At 46.4% G+C, this 16,592-nt stretch overlaps 1 protein-coding gene and 1 long non-coding RNA gene across 11 annotated transcripts in view; one reads left to right on the top strand and one right to left on the bottom strand.

Moving 5' to 3' along the window:
* Positions 1–743: 743 nt before the first annotated feature.
* 4930513N10Rik (RIKEN cDNA 4930513N10 gene) lies at positions 744–15,642 on the bottom strand. Its single transcript, NR_015574.3, has 4 exons — positions 13,292–15,642; positions 12,175–12,241; positions 6,026–6,104; positions 744–1,049 (listed from the first exon to the last, which is right to left on the bottom strand). It is a non-coding gene; the product is annotated as an RIKEN cDNA 4930513N10 gene (long non-coding RNA).
* Cnot1 (CCR4-NOT transcription complex, subunit 1) overlaps positions 14,359–16,592 on the top strand; it is an 89,183-nt gene continuing 86,949 nt past the window's right edge. For 5 of the 10 annotated variants that reach the window (XR_003947260.1, XR_001778431.2, XM_006530870.2 and 2 more), the window contains exon 1: positions 14,359–15,139. The gene's annotated coding sequence lies outside the window, so the exon portion shown is untranslated. The remainder of the gene's footprint in view (positions 15,140–16,592) is intronic. The other 5 variants (NM_001205226.2, NM_001372351.1, NM_153164.4 and 2 more) reach the window with 1 other exon arrangement.

Below are 16,592 nucleotides of genomic sequence, written 5' to 3'. Positions count from 1 at the left end.
CTCAGGGCTGGTTCTTAAGGTTTTCAGGCCTCAGTCTCCTCATCTAGGAAATAGGTGATCACAGAGCCAATGTTGTGGAGATGCAAATGGGAGGGAAAGAAGTCCAGTCTTACATTAGCAGGAGTTCCTATGCAGGATCTGCCATGCACTGGGTAAATGAACTCAGAGAAATAAACCTGATTGAGCTGGTTTTCTCCTCTCAGTGACAATGCAAAACCAAACAAAACAGCCGGGTGTGGTGGTTAATCCCAGCACTCGGGAGGCAGAGGCAGGCGGATTTCTGAGTACGGGGACAGCCTGGTCTACAAAGTGAGTTCCAGGACAGCCAGGGCTACACAGAGAAACCCTGTCTCGAAAAAAAAAAAAAATCCAAATCAAACCAAGACAAAAAACACCCCTGAGGCTGGAAAGAGAGCTTGGCAGTTAGTTATAAGCAACTTGCTATTTTTCCAGAAGATTCTAATTCAGTTCCCAGCACCCAGACTCTTTAGCACCAGAGAGTCTAACACTCACCTTCTTCTGGATTCTGGGGTCACCTGCATGCATTTCCATACTCTCTCTCTTTCTCTCTCACACACACATACACAGGCACACACACACATAGAGAAATCTAAAGAGTAACAATGATAACACACACACAGGCACATACACAGAGAAATCTAAAGAGTAACAATGATAACACACACACAGGCACATACACAAAGCATCTCTCACCTTCAAGGGAAAAAGAGATAGTTTATTCTGGGCCCAAATATGAATAGTTGATGTCTATTAATGGACTCAGGTTATCTCAAACACCATGATCCAATGCGGTAACAGTTTCATGAAAATGACACACCAAGGCACCTTCCATCCAAATACACTGGTGGGGGCATCAGGTCGATTGACTCCAGTGAAGAAGGGAAATCTCTGTTTTAGGCCACAGACGTTATCTGATGACACTCTTAGCCTTTGAACCGGTGGGATGCAGAGGTATGTTTGTCCATTCCAGAAGGACTTAACATTAGTCACGAGGCCATCGGGTCACATCAGAGGTTGGAGATAAACACCTACAGAAGGGTCAACAGAGCCCAAGGTAACTTTGGCTCCCAGCATTCAAGTTCTCCACTGTCAGTATTGCAAAGTGCTTAGCAAGTGTGTGGCTCCCCCCTGACCCCCCAACTTCTCCCTTTAACCCACCCCCCATGCAACCTTCAGTTCCCCAGTTGGTCAAGCATCCCATTTTGTGCCTGGAGAAGCCAAACATCAGCAATGAGTGGTGGCGTATGCCTTTAATCTCAACACTCAGGAGGCAGAGGCAGGTGGATTTTCTAAGCTCAAGGCCAGACTGGTCAACACAGAGAAACTGTCTCAAAAACAAAACAAAACACACAAGCAAAACAAACAAAAAAACAAACAAAAATCCACAAAACTATGAGTGCCAGAGTTCCAGGCAGTTGTGAGCCACCTGATGTGGGTGCTGGGAACAGAACCCAGGTCCTCTGGACACTCAGTGCGCCTCATAAGCTCTGAGCCATCCTTCTAGCCCCTACTTTATTGGCTATTGCTGCGTGCATTTGATATGTGGGTCAAAGACAGTCAGGAAGGAGGCAGTGGTATGAGTAGCTTTTTGGTGGTGGTTGGTTTGTTTGGTTTGGGTCTGGGTTTTGGTTTTGTGGGAAAGACCAAGAAATGAAGTTGAGCAGTGAAAACCCATCACATACCTGTATACACGGATACCTGTTCTACATTGCATTGCTTTGAGGCTTCCCCTCCAAAGAGAAGACTGGGTTTTTTTTCCTTTTTCTTTTTTTAAAGACTTATTTATTTATTTAATGTAATTGAGTCCACTGTCACTGTCTTCAGACACACCAGAAGAGGGTGTAATGACAGATGGTTGTGAGTCACCATGTGGTTGCTGGGAATTGAACTCAGGGTCTCTGGAAGAGCAGCCAGTGCTCTTAACTGTTGAGCCATCTCTCCAGGCCAAGACTAGGTTTTCTTTAAGTGAGATTAACTTGTGAACACATGCTATTTGTGTATGTGTGTAGATTCTGGAATCATTTCATGTTGTTCATTCAGGAACATGTACACACTACAGACAAGCACTTCTTAGCTTTGTAGAATGAGTAGTATCATGGACCCATTATAGGCCTTTTAACCCCACAAATGCATCATAGGTCTTTAAAATAATATCCAAATATATATATGAAACAATTTAAATGGGTTAAGATTTTAGGGAAAAGTTTGACAAACTGTATCACATGAATTCAGATTTACCTTAATACCAGGAATTATGTTAGATTGGAAAAGGGAAGTTTGTTCTTATCTCAGGTAGAAGACTAGATTACCTTGAGTTCTGTGTAGTTTTAGACGGTTAGAATTTGTTCTAAAAGATTGGAAAATGGAGCTGGAGAGATGGCTCAACAGGTAAGAGCACTGACTGCTCTTCCAGAGGTCCTGAGTTCAAATCCCAGCAACCACATGGTGGCTCACAACCATCTGTAATGGGATCAGGTGCCCTCTTCTGGTGCGTCTGAAGACAGCTACAGTGTACTCACATACATTAAATAAATAAATAAATATCAAAAAAAGAAATACGGTGGATTTCTGAGTTCGAGGCCAGCCTGGTTTACAGAGTGAGTTCCAGGACAGCCAGGACTACACAGAGAAAGCCTGTCTTGAAAAAAAAAAAAAAAGGAAAAAAAAAGAAATATGATTGTAATATAGTGTTCCTTTAGTTTCCCCTTTCATATGTCAAATATAAATAAGGATAGAATAAAAGATATTTGTGAGAAACTGAGATTCTATAGGTCTTATAGAGATGGCAAACTATTTTAAACATTTATTACATCTTTGTTAGAGCTTCTACTTTATTTATTTCGTGTATATGGGGGGAGGTGGGGAAGGGGTGTGTGCTGTTATGCAGATGTGGAGGTCAGAAGACAACTTGGTGGGAGTTGGTTCTCTTCTTCCACCTTGGTCCTGAGTTCAAACTTAGGCTCCTCGGGCTTGGTGGCAAGCGCCCTTCCCTCGAGGTCCTCCCCTGCCCTATTTCTTAGTTTATAATTAGGAAGAGAAACAAACTCCAATAGGAGTCTTTGTAATATTACACACTTAACTTTCATGGACAAAATATGAATGTTGTCCAATGTTGTAAATGCCAGAGAACTGTACTATAGGACATCTTAAATATTTAATCAAGAGCTTAGAGTTCAGGGCTGCAAGCTGAGTCTGTAAGAAAGAGGTGCTTATTCAAGCCTGCTGGCCTGGGTTTGAACCCTGGAACCTATGTAAAGAGAGAAGGAGAGAATCCTCCATAAAAGCTGTGCTCTGATGGCCACATGCATGCTGTAGCATGTGTACCCCTCCCCCCACATGGCCTCCCAAATCTTGAATGTAAAAGAAGCTAAGGGAAGGGGATGCAGAGACGATGTGTGATGAGTGAGGAAGTAGCCTAAGAGCGTGATCTCAGATAGAAAACCCTGTGTGGAAGCCTGGACAGGAACCTACCTCAAAGCATGGAAAATAAAAAAGTAGGGAGGGGTCTGGTCCTTCTTATGTAGTCTCCTCAAACCCAAGGGTGTGGGCCTACACTTTCAAACTCTGAACGGGGAAGGAGCTGACATTCCTAGATGATCCTGTCCTATGCTTGGACTAAATAAATGTTTTTATAAGAAAAAAATGGGTTCTTATATTATAAAACATAAAACACCAAGAATGTTGCTGTTGACTGATTTTTTTTCCTTGTATAATCTAGATAAGAAGAACTGACCCAAATCTTTTGTTATTCCTAAAAAGTGTCCATGGAATTAAAATTATTTTAAGGCAACTAGAAATCTGAGTGTGTTATAGAGATAGATGTGTGTGTGTGTGTGTGTGTGAGAGAGAGAGAGAGAGAGAGAGAGAGAGAGAGAGAGAGAGAGACCAAATGCACATGTTCAAGGCACCTTCTCTCACTCTGAAGCATATTATTTTAGACAGGCTTCCCATTGAACCCAAGCTCCACCCATCAGTCAGACTGGCTGGCTAGTAAACTCTAGGGATCCTTGGGGACATTCCTGTTCCCTCTCCACCCCCTCCACACTGAAGTGACAGAGGCGGTGCTGTACTCCTTGATGCCATGATCCAAATTTAGGTCTTCACTCTTGTGCAGCAGACACTTCACCTCCCCAAGCCCTCACAGGGTTTTTTTTAGCTGGACCTTAGCATTGTCAGTATCAGTAGAAACATAGTAATACAATTGTTTGGAGTCTTTTCTTCCTTCCTTCCTTCCTTCCTTTCTTTCTTTCTTTTTTTTTTTAAGAAGGAGAAGGGATGGGGAAGTGGAGGCACTGTCACCTGCAGCCTCAGGAACTGTCACCTGCGGCCTCGAGAGGAGAAACACAGGGGAAGTGTAACCTCCCCACTCCAGGTACTCCCACTGTGCTTCAGTCAAAGAAAGGCCTTGGTCCAACAGGGAGGGTAGGAGCCTTGTTTCATATCAGAGGGAACATTCACTCTGCCAGGAGAGATAGGATGTCCCCAACTCCTCCATCCATCTGTCTTGATGCTCCTCCCCCCTCCCCCAAAACTGTGCATATCTGAACACTAGCCGCCAGGAATCTGTAGCTCACTGAATTGGCTTTGATTTCATTACAAAAGGGACTCCTGGGCTGAGGCTGAAGCTCAGGTGGTTGCCTAAGGAAGTGCTTGCCTAAGGAAGCCCTGGGCTCTGCAGCCAGTGTAACAGGAACCAAGTGTGGGTGTGTCACCAAATCCCTGTATGCCACATATCAAAGTTAAGGCCAGCCCAGATTCTGAGGAGAGACAGAGACAGAGAGAAAGGAGCAGCGGATTCCTGCAAACTTCAGCATTGTGTGACTAGGTTAGCTCTTATGTGTGTGTTTGGTCGGGGTGGGTGTTTTGTTATTGTAGGTATTTGTCATATTTCATTTAAGTATATGGAGTTTTGCCTTCATGTGTGTCTGCGTGACTTTTATGCCTGGTGCCCATAGAGGCTGTGGAATCTTCTGGAACTGGAGTTACAGACAGCGGTGATCTATCATGTGGGTGCCGGGACGGAATGGAACATGGGACCTTAGGAAGAGAAGCCAGTGTCACTGAGCCATCTCTCCAGCCCCAATGTTGCTGTGTGTTTGCTTGGTTAGTTGGTTGGTTTCTGCTGTTTTAGGGTAGCATGTTCTGGTGTAGCCCTGTAAGAAATATTAAATTTTAGTGTTTTCTATCAAACACTGTAAAACTTGCATTGACAACCAATAATTAAAATCTTTGTATTCCCTTTACCTTAGAAGACTTCTAGGTAAACCCTTGTTGCCGGCCACCAGATAAAACCTTGTTCACACAAAAGCCCAGGCACATTTCCCTAACTTCGGTGAATTGAATGGCTGACCCCTTCCTCTTTCCTTCATTTGCTTTGCACTGATTTTTTTTTTAAACTTAGCCAACCATGAATGATTGTGAAGTAGAGGGGGTAAAGACACGGTGACCATCTGCACTAGAATAAAAAGCAAAGACATCCAGACACTTCAGTTGGGTTGGTGGCCTCTTACCTTGTGACCTTGAACTTAGTTCGAGCAACCGAGCCTGGCCTCTGCCTTGTCTCAGCCTCCCAAGGGTTAAGATTACATGTATGTACCACCATGCTTGGCTCTGATTCTATTTTTATTTATTTATTTTTGTTTTTTTCTGGGTAACAGCCCTAGATGATCTGGAACTCACTTTGTAGAGCAGCTGCTTCTAGTTTTAGGATGAGCAGGGTGGATTTGATTTATAACAAGTAAATAAAAGTAAAAACTTCAGGGTGTTTTCACAATAGTGATACCTCAGAGGAGCTGGCTGTACAAACACACAAGCAAGCACAACATCCACACACATAAAATAAAAATGGGGGAGGGGATAGAGCTCATTAGCATCCTGTCCTGGAAGGAGGCAGGGCTCATGGGACCTTTCCTGAGGGCTGTAGGTACTGCTTTATTGCTGTGAGAAGACACCGTGACCATGGTCATGCTTATACAAGAAAACATTTCATTGGGGCCTTGCTTACAGTTTCAGAGGTTTAGTATCATCAAGGCAGGGGGGAGCGCCGCAGCTTCACTGCACTGGAGCAGTCGCTGAGAGCTACTCTGTAGGCAGAGAGAGAGAGAGAGAGAGAGAGAGAGAGAGAGAGAGAGAGAGAGAGAGAGAGAGGTGCTAGCTCCTATGGCTGGCGGCTTGGGTTTTTGAAACTTCAAAGTCCACCCTCAGGCAACACACTTCCTCCAGTAAGGCCACTCCTAAACCTTAGCAACCACAGTTGCTAAGGGTGAGGGACTAACAAAGCCCCACCCTTCCCTGAAGATCCATAGGGAGCCAACGGTTGTTGGGGGAAAGACATTTTCTTCAGTGGTACTATTATACAATTATATAATTAATATATCATATGATTATAGTATAGTATATGTTATACTCTTATTTCAGTTGCTCAAGCTTCTATAAATAATTTTACCTATACCCCCTGAGTAACCTTAATTAAACTCACTGGTTAACTACATCACAAAAAGATACAAACATATGCAAGGATTTCTGAAAAGGACTCCAAATCTGGTGAAATAGGCCTAAGAACTGATGAATTGGGTGGCATGAAAATAAAAGCTCTTTTTGCATGGTATAGGAAACCATCATCAGAATGAAAAGCCTACTGAATGGGAGAAAAACCTTTGTCGACTATATATCTGACAGATTAATACCTAGAATCTGCAAAGAACTCTAAAACTTAAATACTAAAGTTAAACTACCCAATCACTAACTAGACCAATGAAGAGACAGTTCTCAAAGGAAGACATACAGATGGTCAATAAATGTTCATTTGAGACAGGGTGTCCCTGGCTGTCCTGAAACACTCTGTACACCAGGTTGGCCTCAAACTAACAGAGATCCACCTGCCTCTGCCTCTTGAGTGTTGGGATTAAAGGCGTGTGCTACTATGCCCAGACCAAGTATTCTATGTCAGAACAGCATAGAGATATTTGCACTTCCATGTTTATTGCTGCATTTTGCACAGTAGCCAAGAAAAGGGGTCAGCCCAGATGTCCATTGGTCCACAAGTGAGTAAAGAACAGGTAACAGAATATATCATGCCGGGCATGGTGGCGCACACCTTTAATCCCAGCACTTGGGAGGCAGAGGCAGGCAGATTTCTGAGTTCGAGGCCAGCCTGGTCTACAAAGTGAGTTCCAGGACAGCCTGGGCTATACAGAGAAACCCTGTCTCAAAAAAAACAAAAAAAAAAAAAAGAAGAAGAAGAAGAAGAATATATCATATACATACACATATGCATACTTACACACATACGCATATATATACATGTACATATACATGGAAGTTTTGTTCATTTGTTTTTGCTTTATACAAGGGAATTTCAGTTGACTATTAAAAAAAAAAAAAGAGCCGGGCGGTGGTGGCGCACACCTTTAATCCTTTAATCCCAGCACTTGGGAGGCAGAGGCAGGCGGATTTCTGAGTTCAAGGCCAGCCTGGTCTACAGAGTGAGTTCCAGGACAGCCAGGGTTACACAGAGAAACCCTGTCTCGAAAATACCAAAAAAAAAAAAAAAAAAAAAAAAAAAAAAGAATTAAATTATCACATCCAGCCAGGTAGTGGTGGCGTAAGCCTTTAATCCCAGCACTTGGGAGGCAGAGGCAGGCGGATTTCTGAGTTGGAGGTCAGCCTGGTCTACAGAGTGAGTTCCAGGACAGCCAGGGCTATACAGAGAAACCCTGTCTCGAAAAAACCAAAACAAACAAACAAACAAAAACCCACATCCAGAGGAAAGTGATGAACCTGGATGGAGAGCATTACGTTAAGTGAAATAAGCCAAACTCTCAGAGAGCTGTATTGCATGTTTTCTCTTCTACATGAAAACTAGATTTAGACGTTAGTGAGTGTGTGACATGAAAGTAGAAAGGAAGACTAGGAAGGGCTGCAGGTGGCTCAGTCAGGAATGCACTTGTCATGCAAGCATGAAGCTCTGTGTCCTGATCCCCAGCACCTACATGTGTGCAGTGGTGTGTGCCTGTGATCCTTGTGCTAGGGACCGAGGGGTAGAAACAAACACACGTCAAGAGCTAAGTTGGCCATCTAGTCAAGCCAGTCTGTGAGCTATGGGTTCAGTGAAAGACCCTGTTCTCAAAAACAACAACAAGGATAAAAAGTGAAGAGCAACAGAGTGGACCATCTGACATTAAACTCCATCTTCTCTACACACATATGCACAAGCACACACATACACATATTTTACACACATGCAAATAAATCAATAGGGCAATGAGAGTGGCTGAAGAGGTAGGTCTTGAGGAGCAGGGAGGGGAAAAGTGAGGGTAATGAATATGCTCTCGTGAAAGCAGGAGACTATTTTCAGAGAGAAGAGGCTAGCAAAGCTGGGGGCATGGTGGCACAGGTCTTTAATCCCACAACCCAGCAGGCAGAGGCAGGCGGAACCATGAGTTTGAGGCTAACCTGGTCTCCATAGAGAGTTCCAGGACAGCCAGTGCTGTAAAAAAAAAAAAAAGAAAGAAAAAAACTTCAGGGCTTTTCTACGCCTGCCCTTGTTCTGAAATAATGACACGGAGACCTGGTATATTTATTAATAAGCTCCATGTACTATAGCTGGGCATATACTAAGCTCTTCTAACCCAACTGTATCCTGGCCTGGCCTATTTCCCAGCCTACTTTCCAGCTACGTGTCCCATGACCTGACATCTTGGTCGTGCCCAGGCCTCCTTCTTCATCTGTGTCCTCAAGGGGAATCCCTCATGGCTCCTCTCCACCTAGGCCTCCCTCACAGGTGCAAGCGGCTCACTGTGCAAAAGTTCTTGCCAATCAAGAAAGGCAACCTGAATTCAATCCTTGGAACCCACAAAAAGCTGGGTGAAGTGGCTCCCATCTCTAAGACAGGAAAATCACCTGGGAACTCCGGGGCCAGAGAGGTTGCAGCACGCAGAGGGGTAGAAACGAGAGCTCCTCCCTCAACCAAGTGTAAGGAGAGAGAGAGATCCAACTATAGAAAGTTGTTCTCAGACCTTGACATGCACGCACATACACCAAATAAAATTTTAAAATAACTTACAAAGATGAGCCAGGCACAGGGTTACATAGGGAGACCTTGTCTCAAGCAGAGAGAGAGATCGGGGCTGGCAAAATGGCTCAATGGGTAAGAGCACTGACTGCTCTTCCGAAGGTCCTGAGTTCAAATCCCAGCAACTACATGGGTGGCTCACAACCACCGTAATGAGATCTGACACCCTTTACTGTTGCATCTGAAGTCAGCACCAGTGTATTTATGTATAATAATAAATACATCTTTGGGCTGGAGCTAGCAGGGATTGAGTAAGCGGAGTTGACCTGAGTGAGGAGTGAGCAGGGCCAACCGGAGCGAGCAGAGGTCCTCAAAATTCAATTCCCAACAACCACATGAAGGCTCACAACCATCTGTACAGCTACAGTATACACACATACATAAAATTAAAAAAAAAAAAAAAAAAAAAAAACTTAAAGCCGGGCGTGGTGGCGCACGCCTTTAGTCCCAGCACTGGGGAGGCAGAGGCAGGCGGATTTCTGAGTTCGAGGCCAGCCTGGTCTACAGAGTGAGTTCCAGGACAGCCAGGGCTATACAGAGAAACCTTGTCTCGAAAAACCAAAAAAAAAAAAAAAAAAAAAAAAAAAAAACTTAAACAAGAAGGAGGAGGAGGAGGAGGGGGAGGAGGAGGAGGAGGGGAGGAAGAGGAGGAGGAGAGACCCATGCTCAGATGAAGAGACAACGGAGGTGAGGGTCTTCTGATCCAGGGTGAGTGTTGAGCAGTTGTGACCCTGGGAGTGGGACAGGCTCAGCAAAGGGCCACTTTTGGCTGATTGAAGGCAGGATTGAAAAAGACCCCAGGACTACCAGTTTCCCTGAGTCCATACTGGACAATACGGGCTGCTGCAGCGTGACCTCTGGGCTTTTTTGTTTGCAGGAAGATGCTGACCTGGCTTGCAATTTCTTGGAGGAAACAGGTATTTGGATTCCCTATATCAACAGAGAAGGGAAAAGGCAAGTCTTTCTGGGGAGCGAGGGTGACACTGTGGTGTGTGGGTGACATTGTGGTGTGTTCTAGTTTTCTTTATGTTGCTGTGATAAAATGCTTGGACCCAAAAGCAACTGAGGAAAAGATGTATCTAGCTGATACTTTAAGTCACAGTCATTATTGAGGGCACTCAAGGTAAGAATTCAAGCAGGAAACTGATGATAGCTTGCTCTTCCATGTAGCATTTCCTTTAAGCAAGGAACTCACAGCCAAAGAACTGTAGCAGGAACCATGGGGGATGCTGCTAGGTAGTTGGACCACAAGCTCATGGTTAGGTTTTCTTACATAGGCCAGGACCACCTGCACCAGGAATGATGCCACACAGTGACATGGGCCCTCCATCAACAATGAAGAAAACCTCCCACAGACATGTCTACAGGCCAATCTGATCTAGGCTGTGTCCAGTTGACAGGGTGGTGTGTCACAGCCTTTCATTCTTACAGTGGTTATCAGCTGGGATATGGGGTGCTCAAAGTGGGTAATCTCCCAAAAGCATTCCACACCAGGAAAGAAATGTCAAGAGGAGGAGGGCCCAGGATGATCAAAGAACAAGGAGGAATGCATTGTTCCTCCAGCTCTCTAAGGCTGAGCCCCTCCCAGCACCTACAGATGGATGAGAGGAACTGAACCCAGGACTCACGTCAATCCCTAGTCTACAGATAATTTTTTTCTAAAAGCTAAGCACATTTAAACACGTGTGGATCTCTCTGGAACTCCTCTTTCTTCCAGCTCTTGCTATCTTCCCCTTTCCAAGACTCACTTAGCTCTGTCTGTTGGCCCCTCATACCACAGAAACAGCTTTCTCCCAGGTCACTGTGACAGCCCACACACCTTGTCCATTCCCCCCCTTGCTTGACTGCTCACAAAGAAGGCAGCCCTCCAAATGCTCAGCTTCCAGATGCCCCTACCCTAAAGTTAGGCCGCTCCTCTCCCAGCTGGAGCCTAGAGTTCAGGGGCAGCTTTTTCTGGTTGTGGTTCATTTCTTTGCCACCTTCCCCAATGTGGCAGCTCCCTTAGCCAATGGTAATGCTGTCCCCAGTTTCCAAAGTCTCTTGGAGTTTCAGGTTAATGGGGACTATTGGGCATCTTTACTCGGAGGAATCATGTGTTCCTTCCACAGCCCCTGGGGTTTTAAAAGCGAGCCACACAAAACTTGTGCTTTAATTCTTTGTCATTGATCAGAATTGGATTTTGGCCAGGAGGTTAACTTCTTTACCTTTCCATTTATTGCTGGCACATGAGAAAGGGATATCAGGAGTTCACGGCCAGCCTCTGTTAAAAAGTAAGGCCGCCCTGGACTACATTAGACTGTATTTAAACAAACAAACAAACAAACAAACAAACAAACAACCAGGACCCAGTGCTCAGCAGGTAAGAGCACTTGCTGCTCCCAAGAGACCTGGGTAACAAGCACCCACACAGAGTAACTCCAGTTCTGGGTTGAGGTACCTGACACCTTCTTCTGGTACCCACAAGAGCTCTCTTCTGGCTCTTTGAGCACCAGGCATGCAATGGTACATATCCAAACACACAGGCACAACACTCACAATCATAAAATTAAGTCTTTAAAACATGAAAGAGTTCGGGGATTTTGCTCGGTGGTAGAGCATAGGACTAAGAAGCAAGGCAATGGATTCAGTCCTCAGCTCAACAAACAAACAAACAAACAACCTGGCAAACCAAAATTAAATTTAGCTTGTTATTGCTGGCATACAAAACAAGAGCTCTACTACAAGCCTCAGTTTTATGATCCAGAAAAAACAGTGACTAACTCAGCCCCTACCTCACTGGGACATAAAGTGTGGATGAGATTACATAGTATTTTTAGAACAAGTTGGCTGATTAAAAACAAAGACAGGGCCGTGTTGGAACTCAGTGCTACAGATCTTGGCTAGCAAGTATACCCTCTATCTCTGTGCCTAGATTCCGGGCACTTGAGAAGCTGAGGTAGAGCTGAGAATTTGAGTTCCACCCAGGCAACACAGCAGAGCTATGCAAGAAGCAAACAAAAGAACAAATAAATGGGCCAGGGCACTTGACTAGCACTAGAGGCTCTGTGCTGACTCCCCTCTGGGGAGGGGAAGTAACTCACCCAGCGTAACTCAGGAAGCTAGTGATATAGTCCAGGTAGGAAGTGGGTTTCTGGTTGTTTCAGAGGGCTTAAAAAAAAAAAAACCAACACAATATTGCAGTTACTTCTTTGAGAATACCATACATGTATTTAATGTATTTTTATCATATTTATCCCACCTCTTAGGCCCCTGCCCAGATGTTAGCCTGTGTGTGTCATTGTTGTCCCCTCTGTCTGTCTGTCTCTCCCCTCTACCACCTTTGAGATAGGGTCTCACTATGTAGCTCTGGATGTCCTGGAACCAGGCTGGTTGAACTCACAGAGATCTGACTGCTTCTGCTTAAATGTCTTAAATGTGAGTGCTGAGCTCAGGTCATGAGGTATGAGACACTCTGTCTGCCTGCTTTTTTCTTTCTTTTTTTTTTTTTTTGAGACCAATTTGATCTGCCTGCGTACTCACGGATGAGGGGGCATTCACTGGAGCACAGTGAACTTATAAAACTCTCTATATACGCCAGGAGCCATCAACTGTCAGCAGTTAAGAGCACTGACTGCTTTTCTAGGGGTCCTGAGTTCAAGTCCCAGCAACCACATGTTAGCTTACAACCATCTGTAATGGGATTGGGTGCACCTTTTCTGGTGTGTCTGAAGACAGCTACACTTCCATATACATAAAATAAATAAACCTTTTAAATTTTTAAGAAATTTTTTTTTTTTTTTTTTACTTTTAACACCAAGTTCTTCTGTTGTATTTTACTTTAGCCCCGGGATATTTTGTGAAAGTCGGACAGGGAGGGTGGGAAGAAGGCTGAGAATCAGCCAGGTGAGCTCGTCTGCTCGTTAGGACATCCTGTTCTTAAGGATGTTTGAAAGCAAACATTCGTAATTGCTGAGTTAGAAGGTGACCCTTCTAGATCCTTTATGAAGGTCTTCTCAGCCATTTTAGGAAAGACAAGAACCACCCAGCCTAGATACACAGTCAAAGGACTTTGACCTTTAGGGCATTGTGAAAATCCTGGCTCAGTTTTTATGGCTGTCAGATTTTAGTAGTGATGTATAACCTCCGAGGAGAGATGGGCAGTGAGCTTAAGAATCTCCTCTAGGAGGCCCCGTTTATATCAGCTTTATTTCAGCTTACCTTCAGTTTGGGGGCAATTGAAGCTTGAACTAAACTGGTTGTAGAATTACAGAATTGATCTTGGGTAGTTGACTTGTATGTCCCCCTCCCCCTTCTCCAGAACAGTCTCAGTTCATCTTTGTCTCTCTTCTTCTTTAACAACAAAAGAAAACAAAACCCACAAAACGAAACAACCCCCATATTGCTAAATTGCACAAATAAAACATTGATAAAAAAAGTTCAAGATGGGGGCTGGAGAGGAGCTGTTTTTGCAGAGGTGCAGGGGTGGGTTTCCAGCACTCATAGAGCAGCTTACAACTTTACTGCTGAGACTCTCATCTCAGTCCCGGGGCATCCAATGCCTTCCTGGGTACCAGGTCCACACTCTCTAGGTGAACATATATATAGGCAAGCACTCAGACACTTTTTTTTTTTCATCTAGGGGTTGGAAAGATGGCACAGAGATTACAAGAGCTGGCTGCTTTTCCAGAGGACCCACCCAGTGGCTCACAACCGTTCACTTCCAGAGGGACGGGCATCCTCTTCTGACCTCTGAGGACATTGTACATGCATGGTGCATAGATTTACATGCAAGCAAACGCCTGTACACGTAAAATAAGTAATAAAAGTCTTTAACACATCTCTTTAAAGTTCAAATAGTACTGGTATGAGAGGTTACGTCTATTATCATCTCAGTATTTTGGAAGATTGCAAGGAGCTCAAGGTCAATTTATGCTTCTTAGTATGTTTCAGGCCAGCCTGGACTACAGTTGGGTTAACTGAAAGAGACCTTGTTTCAAAACTCAAACAAAAAGTCTAAAAGATAGGAGGACACAGTGGATAACGTAGCCTTTTATCCAAGAAGCAAAAGGCATTGGCATCCTTGAGAATAGCCAAGAGCAGGAGGAGAACTTCTGTTTCTATATCTCTGCAAAGCGTCCCTGCTTCAAAAGACAAATGGAAAACAAACTTTAAAAGAGCCAGGATTAGGTGGGCATCTGGGAGACTACATTCTCCAGCATGCATTGCTGCTCTAGGGCGCAGACAGTGATGGAAGAGACCACGTTACTTTTGCGACAGGAATAGGCGGGGCGTGCGACTACATAACCCAGGATGCAAAGGACCTCAACTTTGCCCCGCGTCTGACGCCTTCTGATGACTGGTGCTCCTTGCTAAAGAGATCCGAGGGGTGGACAATGCTTCCGCTGGGAACCCGCACAGCCTCTCGGACCGTGACATTTCGAAAGACGAAGGAAAGTAGACGAGCATCACCCTGTCTCTAAGTTAGAGTAGTTTGTGCGCAGGGTGGCAATGCATTAACGAGCTCCCTTCCGTATTTTTTTGTTTCCCGGAGGCAATGACCAGCCAGTCCCCATAGGTCGAACACCTCGAAGGCTTATGTCTTCGAGTCCCAAATCGAAGTTCCCAACGTCTAACCATTGGCTTACACCCGGGTGCGCAGGCGCCCAGACTCGGACCCAGTCCCAGGGCTGATGAGCGGCAATTGGCCTGAGCCCCGCAAACTAGGAGTCTGGATTGGTGGTTGCTAGCAGGAGCCTGGTTTCTTCCTCGACTTCTGCGAGTGATTAGTGTGTGATTGGTTTAAATCCGCGGGTACCCATCGGCGATTGGACCGCCGTTGCGGTCAGCGCGCGGCCATTGGCTGGGCGCTAGGGCCATCCCTCCGCCAAAGCGGGCAGCGAATGGTGAAATGGGAACTGGGAGGGGAAAGGCCGCGACGTGAGCGCGCGACCTCGGGCGCCATTTTGTCGAGAAAACAAGCGGAGTTAACCGAAGAGGGGGGTCGAGGAGAGCCGGAGTCGAGGACCCAGGAGTTTCCTGTGTCCAGCGCTGCGGGAGCCGACTGAGGTGAGGCGGGCTGGGGCTGCGGTTGGAGGTGGCGGAGGCTGGGAGTGTCAAGCTCGGGACGCGGGTCCGGGTGGGAGCGGTACCGGGGGTGGGGTGGACTGGGGACCCTGGAAGCCTTTTCCCGGGGCGTCGGGACTCGGGCAGGCGAGCCGGAGACGTGGAGCCAAGGCGGGAGGGGACGGACTCGGCCCGCTCGCGGCGGCTTTGCTCTCTTGGAGAAGGGAGACCGGGGGCTCACGTTCCTGGATTCGGAGCGCCCGGGCGCGGGTGAGCAGCTCCGGAGCGGCTCGGCCTGGAGGCCTTGCCTGGAGGCTTCGAGGATGGCGGCGGCGGAGGTGGCAGTTCGGATCCCAGGGCCTCGGCTCGCCGCGCGCGCAGGGCTGCAGCCTCCTCGGAGCGCACGAGCTCCTCAACTGTCCCTTTCCTCCCGGGCTCCCGGATGGGGGGCTATGGGCGCGGGCGCCCGCGGCCTACCTAGGTTCCTCGCTGGGCGGGCGGGCCAGGGGGCGGGTTTGGAGTTGCTGCCGATTCGTAGCGCTTTCCGGGGACTCCCTCCCCTCCTGCGCCCCCCAGCACGTTGTCAAGCCCCTCGCTTTTGGCTGCTTGGCGGTGGGAGGGGCGGGCGGGCGGGAGTGAGCACTTCCGTGTTACCCTTCTCGCTACAGGTTTTTTGTTCCACTCGCGCGCCCCGGCGCTCGCACTTTCTAACAAGTCGATAGCCCCCCAACTTAAGTCACCTAGGTCCCTGTGCGGTTGGTAGTGTTGGTTCTGCCTGTCCCAACGCCCCCAACCCTCCAACCGGCAACTACCGGCAGATGCCCACCAGTGAGCAGAATGCTTGTGGGTCTTGATTTGGTGCAGATCTTGGAGAGATCTTAGGTTAAGCCTAAGGCTAATAAGCAAACACATTTGGCCATGCCACCAGGTCCGGGAGGGAGCTCACCCACCTGTGCTCACAGACATTACTTGCAGGAGGAGTGCTTTGTAGGTTTTGAAAAGAAGTGCTTTTCAAAGTGTTGTATGGAAAATTAAGCTTCATGAGAGGTAAACGTTCCCCAGAAGTCACCTCGACAAATATTACAGTCCCACCTTCCGTGGACATTTAATCCAGGCAGGCCTTGTATCAGTGAGCTCTAGCCCCAGATGTCGAGTTTCTTTGGGGCCTATATACTTCTTTTTCCTCTCTATTCAAAACCGAGTAACAGTACTTGAGTTTTCCGGTTTTGTTGCAGTTCGGTCCCTTGTGATTACAATGGAGAGGGGGGGGAACCCAACAACAATCAGCCAATAATTGAGTGGGTGTACTGCTTATTAGAGAAAATACCAGCATTTCCCTCCTGACCTCTCTTTGGAAAAGTAGTATACATGTGTGAAAATGGTGGAGGTAGAAATGGGACCTGTTTTCAGTGCTGTGTGAGGACATTACAGATGGTTGTCCCATGGCAGGAAGACC

This window comes from Mus musculus, chromosome 8, assembly GCF_000001635.26.
Source record: "Mus musculus strain C57BL/6J chromosome 8, GRCm38.p6 C57BL/6J".
In the NCBI taxonomy this organism is placed as follows: Eukaryota; Metazoa; Chordata; class Mammalia; order Rodentia; family Muridae; genus Mus; species Mus musculus.
The sequence above is the reverse complement of the archived record's forward strand: the minus strand, read 5'-3'. Positions and strand labels throughout refer to the sequence as shown.